We start from the raw sequence: 8,475 nt of genomic DNA, 5'->3' as shown, positions 1-8,475 counted from the left end.
TTTATAATCGATTACGATTACGATTATCAATAATAATCGATTAATCGATTATCATAATCGATTATTCCCAACACTAGCGCAGTGAAATCTAGAACTACCCTCGCTCCCCTTACCCTGCTGGGGTACGATGCAAAATTTCCAGAGCTTCGTATAATACTAAGGGTACTTTGTTTATGACTTTTCTTTTTTAATTAAAAACAGTTTGTCTCTACAATCTACATAAAGTTTCAATTGAACAAAAACATGCAATGGTACTTAATTCTAAAGCTGCAAGTTTCGTGGAAATTTTGAAGGAGCAAAAAGTTAATTGGGTTTTTATTTCAAGGAGATTATTAAAGCAAATAATCTGAAAACATTATTATTAATGTGTAAGATAGATGACCATTTCTTTGTCCACTAAAATCACCAGATTCTTGCAATAACATCTTAAGGTGTGTCCACACCACACACCTTTAGATTGTTGGATTGGTTGGTACAAAACGAGGTGAAATGATCCAAATTAATTGTGAAATTTACTTTTATCAGGTGTTCTCTAATTGTTGAAACGCGAAAAGAAGAATATTAGATTTCATCTCAAAGGACTTGGCACAAAATATTATCCGAGCAAAGTAGGTAGCTACATAGATTCAGTTTTTAGATAAAAAGTTGCACATTATTAAAAATGAAGGATCCCATCCACTTGTGTTAAGCCAAGCTTTTCTGATGCCAACTTTTAAATTAATTCCAAACTCAGGGAGAGCAGAGGGGAACAAAAGTTACTTAAAAAGTGCAATATTTTTCCACGGGACTGAGTGTGCATTAGGTACACGACAGAGTATGATGTGTTGTTTTAAACTTTAGTGGAGAGAAAAAAGTTTCGACAAACTTTTCAAAATATGAATCAAATCTAGGAGAATTCGGAGACGAAGGAGGAAGAGGAGGAGGAGAAGGTGGAAGAAAAAAAAATACAAAAGAGCATGAGGAGGAAGAGATGCAATAAACAGGGAGAAGGCCGGAGGAGAAGAAAGAGGGGAAAAGAATAATACTGAGGGAAGAAGAAGAAGGAGGAGGAGGAGAAGAAGAGGAGGAAGAAGAGCAATTTCATTTCCATCTTGAAATGCTACCCTCCTTCCTGAACAAGACGGATGAGTCGATGAGTCACCGCGCGCACAATGTATTTTAGATCCCGAAATAAAACAATGTTTCGACATAAATGAAGATGAGTTGGGTTGGTTTATGTGACAATGACGGGTATGCAATATACATATAAAACAAAACAAACTAATGCCCACTGCAGAGATCACTGAAGGTCAAATACAGAAGTTGTCAAAATTGATTACCTATCTATCACGAACAATGAAACGTTCAATGGACAAACAATAGACCCACATATCATACACAATCATAACCTGCCAACCTACTTCCTTTTAAAATTCATAAAACAAAGAGCAAGGAAAAGCAGGCACACCAGAAATAAAGGTGTCAAGGAAAACATGACGAAAGGCAAAACGTAAGGAAATATTTAAAGAGAAACGTAAAGAAGAAGTAGGTACATTAAAAAGTAATCAAGGAATAGGCGGTAGATAATGTGGGAAAGTGAAAAAGGAAATGTTATTGAACTTTATAAACACGTTAGGAGTTAAGGACGAAAACGACATAAGGATAATCCTTCGACAATTTGAGAGAAAGGAATAACTTTCAAGGAAAAATGTGACAACACATTAAAAAGTAATCAAGGAATAGGCGGTAGATAATGTGGGAAAGTGAAAAGGGAAATGTTATTGAACTTTATAAACAGATAAATACGTTAGGAGTTAAGGACGAAAACGACATAAGGATAATCCTTCGACAATTTGAGAGAAAGGAATAACTTTCAAGGAAAATTGTGACAAAAAAAAAGACGCCAACGTTACGTGGTGTTCCCAAGCGGTCACCCATCCAAGTACTATCCACGCTCAACGTTGCTTCACTTCAGTGATCGGACGAGAACTGGTATATTCAACGTGATATGAACGTTGGCGATAAACAACTCCTTATAATAAATCATATGAGAAACAAAATTCAATACATACGAGGTATAAGAAGGAACCCGATTCCGGTAGGGTTCTATTTATGGATTAGTATAAAGGTGGATTTCCACCAACGCGATTTTTGCCGCGCGACTAGTCGCGCGATAAAAATCGCATAGTGGAAACGTGTCGCGCGACACGAAAAAAAGTCGTGCGACCATGCGACTTCTATCCGATGAAAGTGTGACATCTTTATGGTCGACTGGTGCACCAGGTGTTCTATGTCGCGTATGTTAAGCGTCGCTTATAAACGCACCAATGCCTCATGTACGCGGAGAAATATTTGCCTATTCGGTTGAATAAATTCTGGAAAATAAAATTGAAATTCTAAAAAAAGGGAAGGCAAACAGGCCAGTTTATATGCCTTCCCTCTCCACTCATCCGGCAACCCCAAAACCCAGAGGAAAGAATAACAGCGCACAATGTATTTTGGTCTTTGGTCCCGAAATAAAACAATGTTTCGACATAAATGAAGATGAGTTGGTTTATGTGACAATGACGGGTATGCAATATACATATAAAATGAACTAATGCCCACTGCAGAGATCACTGAAGGTCAAATACAGAAGTTGTCAAAATTGATTACCTATCTATCACGAACAATGAAACGTTCAGATCCCGAAATAAAACAATGTTTCGACATAAATGAAGATGAGTTGGGTTGGTTGATGTGACAATGACGGGTATGCAATATACATATAAAACAAAACAAACTAATGCCCACTGCAGAGATCACTGAAGGTCAAATACAGAAGTTGTCAAAATTGATTACCTATCTATCACGAACAATGAAACGTTCAATGGACAAACAATAGACCCACATATCATACACAAACATAACCTGCCAATCTACTTCCTTTTAAAATTCATGAAACAAAGAGCAAGGAAAAGCAGGCACACCAGAAATAAAGGTGTCAAGGAAAACATGACGAAAGGCAAAACGTAAGGAAATATTTAAAATATGAGAAACAAAATTCAATACATACGAGGTATAAGGAGGAACCCGATTCCGGTAGGGTTCTATTTATGGATTAGATTAGCTGATTAGCTCGTTTTAACTGGAAACAAGTTATCCATAAACCCATTCTACTATTTACATTTGGTTATTAAGAGACACTGTGTCTGAGAAACAAAATTCAATACATACGAGGTATAAGGAGGAACCCGATAAATTAGCTGATTAGCTCGTTTTAACTGGAAACAAGTTATCCATAAACCCATTCTACTATTTACATTTGGTTATTAAGAGACACTGTGTCGCCAACGTTCATATCACGTTGAATACACCAGTTCTCGTCCGATCACTGAAGTTAAGCAACGTTGAGCGTGGATAGTTATCACACGCGAGTGCAAGACTTGTTTATATCTCCATTTGTTTCCCTCATTTCTCGCCAACGTTCATATCACGTTGAATACACCAGTTCTCGTCCGATCACTGAAGTTAAGCAACGTTGAGCGTGGATAGTACTTGGATGGGTGACCGCTTGGGAACACCATGTAACGTTGGCGTTTCATTTTTGTCCAATTTTTAATCAATTCCGATCTAATTTTTCGAGATATTATTTAAGATCTTCAGTCATTTATTAAACATTTTTATTTTGCTACCATGAGGCCCAAAAGCTCAAAACGATGGCACAAAAGGGCTAAATCATTTGGTATGCTATTCTTTTTCATCTATTGTGCCACAAAGGCTTTTATTCAGGACAAGGTAAATAGCTTTGAAATTCACTCTCTTAGAATGCAGCCCTATATTTCATACATTAGAATTCTTACATCGACAATTACTTTTGGCTGATTTGAAGATTCTGAAGAACCAACTTCATCATTGCAAGAATGATTTATTTGCGTAGCCCCATTAACAATTTTCAAGCTCTTCTTCTCCAGAAAATATAGCTTCATCTTTCGATCTTTGGTGATGCCTCATCAACATCCAGCTGTGTGGTCCCCATGTAGGCATAGCACCGTGTTACGCTGACGCTGATACTTGATATTGTGATTCCAATCCAAGAGGATAAACACAATTCTTTTTAGACGGATGGGTGGATATCCAAAATTATTTCAGAGTATGTCGCTATGTTAACAATATATTAAAGGAAACAGAAATTAGGGGGTTTGTTATCTTCGGGTCCGACTGCTATTCTTTTTCGTCTATTGTGCCGCAAAAGCTTTATTCAGGACAAGATAAATAGCTTTGAAATTCACTCTCTTAGAATGCAGCCCTATATTTCATATATTAGGATCGGTTTTGTCTTTTAGTCATCGGCTTCACCACCTCGTCTTTTGAGTTTTGAAGGTAAAAGGTAGGTATATTGTTTGATGTCTTTTAGGAGAAATCATATTAGTGAACTCTGACAAATGACAAGAGATAGCAATCCGAATCACCTCAAAAATATTGGCCCTACTGATTTGTGCTGAACGCAGTCATATGTGAATATGAAGCTTCGTAGAAGCTTAACCCATCTTTCACAGCTGTTTGCTCCTACACCTACTTAAGCCTCGAAGTGGGCTTTTTGTGTATGCTACTTGCATGAGCTTTGTTCACAACATTGGTGGTATACCAATAAAACAAACACCAGAAAGCATAGGAAATGTTTGTAAGCGAAAGAATCAAACACGGGACTACATAAATGACAAGAGTGTTACTTCTAACCCAAATAAACACTTTTTCCAAAGTAATCCGTTAATCAAGTAAAGTGGGACTGGGTTTTGTGGCTTAAAAAAATATCTGCGCGACGCTACGCCACTATAACATTAGAATTGGTTTTGTCTTTTAGTCATCGGCTTCACCATCTCGTCTTTTGACCTTTTGAGTTTTGAAGGTAAAAGGTATATTGTTTGATGTCTTTCAGGAGAAATCATATTAGTGAACTCTGACAAATGACAAGAGATAGAAAGGGAGAGAGGGAGGGGGAGAGAAAGGTAGAGAAAGAGAGAGAGAAGGGAGGGGGAGGACGGTGGAAAGAAGAAAGTCAATATTTTAGATTAGAAAACTAATAGAGTTCAAGGGGGCGACAGGAGAAAATAGCTTATTCATGATTTTCGACCTTTGCGAGAAATGTCGGAATTACACATGGCGTATAAATACGGAGGAGACTGCTTTTGACATTTTGGATATTTGAAATATGATCCACACTCACTGCCTTTGGAGGAGGGTCGACAAAGGGGGAGCACAAGGATTTAATCCCTCACTTCCTACTTCAGGGTAGTCTTTAAAATCACAGAAATTACCGCAAAAAATACCTTCATGGAAACCCATTTCTCCTGATTGCAGGTTCTGAAAGAAGCAAGAGAAGCCCTTACCTTAATCCCTCATTTCCTACTTCAGGGTAGTCTTTATAATCACAGAAATTACCGCAAAAAATACCTTCATGGAAACCCATTTCTCCTGATTGCAGGTTCTGAAAGAAGCAAGAGAAGCCCTTACCTGACAAAGGGTTATTCCAGAGGACCGTTTCCAAGATCCCGCGGGGTAGGAGTCGGGCAGACCGAGAGAATTCAAAGGGTGGAAATTAGAAACATGAAATATTATGTTTCTAATGTTTACACATTTTGTAGACTATGGTCTGGGTTGGGCCCATGGGTATGGTGGCCATTGGTGGTAGACACAGTAGATCAGTAGAAGATTGCCATTCAGTATTTCAGTAAGACCGGAGAAAAAAGATAACCCTGCCGCTACACCTTACATCGACAATACTTTTGGCTGATTTGAAGATTCTGAAGAACCAACTTCATCATTGCAAGAATGATTTATTTGCGTAGCCCCATTAACAATTTTCAAGGTATTGCCATTGTGATTCCAAATAATATTCAGAAGTACCTACCTACTTATTTCGTTGCGTATACGGTTTTATTTCAAATTTTATTTATTTATGATTCTCTTTATCAAATTCTTTAATTTTAAGATGTTCATTCACTTTTAAGTTCCTAATAAAAAGTGCAAGACACACAAGGAAATTTTCATTTTATAGAAATGTTTGTCCATCATTTCTATTATATGTTTCATAAAAAAAGTACAAGAACAAAAAGTCGACGAAAAATTTGCACGGTGTTTTCAAATTGGCCAACATAAAAAACTATTATATGTTTCATAAAAAAAGTACAAGAACAAAAAGTCGACGAAAAATTTGCACGGTGTTTTCAAATTGGCCAACATAAAAAACTGCATAATAGCATTTTCCTTTAATCAAATTTCGGATGATAAACAGGACGTGCTCGAGTGTTTTCCATTAATGAAAATTACCAGCGAAGCATCATCAAGCGAAGAAAGCTAGCGCATTCATTTAAAACAAGTTGTCTGTGAAGAATATAAAACGCTAAAGAAAATGGAACAATGAACACTCCCTGTGACGAGGAAGAGGGAAACCTCAAGGAAGCTCCGAACAATACGTTTTTTAGCACAATAGTTTTCTGTAATAGGTTAGCAGAGTAGAGAAGGGATTGTTGGGGAAGGAAAGAATAGAATGGAGGAGAGGACAGGCAAAGAGGGACAGCCTGTCAACTGTTGATAAGAAAATGGTAAGGTGCAGCAGAGACCAAGGAAAGGTGGCGAAACACTCGAAGTACAAAAGCCACGCTGCGCTAGATACGGCAAATTATATGGTATTAGGAATAAGAATAAGAATGCAAAGATAGAAATCATAAAAACAACTAGGTTAATTCAAGTTGCTTCTCTGAGTGTTGACCGCAAAGAACAATGAGTGTAAGATGTCGGATAATCACCGTAGTTAAAGCTCCCAGCATACTTGATCCTATAAGGAGTATAAGGGTAAAAGCAAATAAAACAAAACCAGGCTTTTTCCTCTATCCGAAATTCCGAGTTCACCCTAAGGCATCGTAATTTTCTGTACCTACCTACGTACATCAATTACATCATCTCTATCTCTTTCTCTTTATCTTCTTGTACTTTTTACTTTCCTTATAGCAAAGAAAGTAACGTAATCGGGTAAACTTTTTCTGTACGTATTTAAAATGCTACTGATGATAACGAGATATTGTGCTCTCTCTGTCCTTCTTCTATGCCTATTCCATTCCTCTCTCCTTGACTCTTAAATTTTGCATCATCTGATGTATTATCTTTTTTTTATCTCTCCCTATACAGGTATACATTACTTTAAGTAAAAAAGTTCAAACTTGTTTAAATTAGTTTCCTTTTGCTTTTGCCTGTCTTTCTTAGGATCTTGAAACAGCTGTATCTTAACATCTCAACTGGTTGAGTTTGTTATCTGTGACAGAATCTATCTTACATGCATCTTCATTAGAGATTTCACTTTATCATGGGATCTCAATTTATTTTCAACCTTTTGTTCTCTTAGATTGGGGATATGCTCACTCATTCCGATGCGATGCCTCAATGTTAAGACACTCACATCATTAGGTCTCATCATTTCAGAGAAATTATAACCTAAAGCAGTGGAATCTTACCGAGAAATTCCACAAAGTTCTTATTTACATAGTTACTGAATTTTCTAACTTAAAAGGTTCTTTTTTTATGTGTTGTCACACTAAACTTTTCCTTTGTTCCCCTAGAGATTACACAGAAACTTCCCTGAATTCCTGACAAATATCTACACATATCTATTAAAAAACACAACATACTTGGATATTGTCTAAGTTTATCTACACTACATAACTTTCCGAGTAGTTAATACCCTATTTTGTTCACACTTTTTGTTTAGCAAAACTCGAAAAATGATATCTTTCTCAAACTAGGTAAACACAATATGAAGAATAATATTAGGTGCATTCGGTATTTAAGTTTGTTTATGTTTTATTATCTTCTTCTCCAGAAAACATAGCTTCATCTTTCGATCTTTGGTGATGCCTCATCAACATCCAGCTGTGTGGTCCCCATGCATAGCACCGTGTTACGCTGATACTTGATATTGTGATTCCAATCCAAGAGGATACACACAATTCTTTCTAGACGGATGGGTGGATTATCCAAAATTATTTCAGAGTATGTCGCTATGTTAACAATATATTAAAGGAAACAGAAATTAGGGGGTTTGTTATCTTCGGGTCCGACATGTTCAAGATGTCTTCAGATCCTGGCAGACGATGTAGCGTGAAGTATTGGATTAGGTTTCTGTTGAGAGGTTTATGAGTGCCACGGATGACTCGTGAGTTTTATGCTGGATTATCATCTACTAATTCTATCCATGGTGAATTGGGTGAAGTATTTCAATACTGTTCCCTCTGAGAGAATCGCTATGCGTGTGTCTTAGTATTTCAATACTGTTCCCTGTGAGAGAATCGCGTGTGTCTTTAAATTGGGTGACATATGGTATAGTACGACAGATGGGCATTGTGAAACCTTAGAGGGAAACAGCATCCAAAAGTAGCATATAGTACGACAGATGGGAATTGTGAAACCTTAGAGAGAAACAGCATCCAAAAGTAGCGTCCCAAAGTAAACGCACTTTTACTC

At 37.1% G+C, this 8,475-nt stretch overlaps 2 non-coding genes across 2 annotated transcripts; one reads left to right on the top strand and one right to left on the bottom strand.

The window, feature by feature from the left end:
• Positions 1-1,880: 1,880 nt before the first annotated feature.
• On the bottom strand, positions 1,881-1,999 carry LOC113470738. Its single transcript, XR_003393689.1, has one exon. It is a non-coding gene; the product is annotated as a 5S ribosomal RNA (ribosomal RNA).
• Positions 2,000-3,438: 1,439 nt separating this feature from the next.
• On the top strand, positions 3,439-3,557 carry LOC113470737. The gene has a single exon (XR_003393688.1). It is a non-coding gene; the product is annotated as a 5S ribosomal RNA (ribosomal RNA).
• Positions 3,558-8,475: the final 4,918 nt, after the last annotated feature.

This window comes from Diaphorina citri, unplaced genomic scaffold, assembly GCF_000475195.1.
Source record: "Diaphorina citri unplaced genomic scaffold, Diaci psyllid genome assembly version 1.1 scaffold1788, whole genome shotgun sequence".
Taxonomy (NCBI): domain Eukaryota; kingdom Metazoa; phylum Arthropoda; class Insecta; order Hemiptera; family Psyllidae; genus Diaphorina; species Diaphorina citri.
This window is presented reverse-complemented; position numbering and strand designations above follow the sequence as displayed.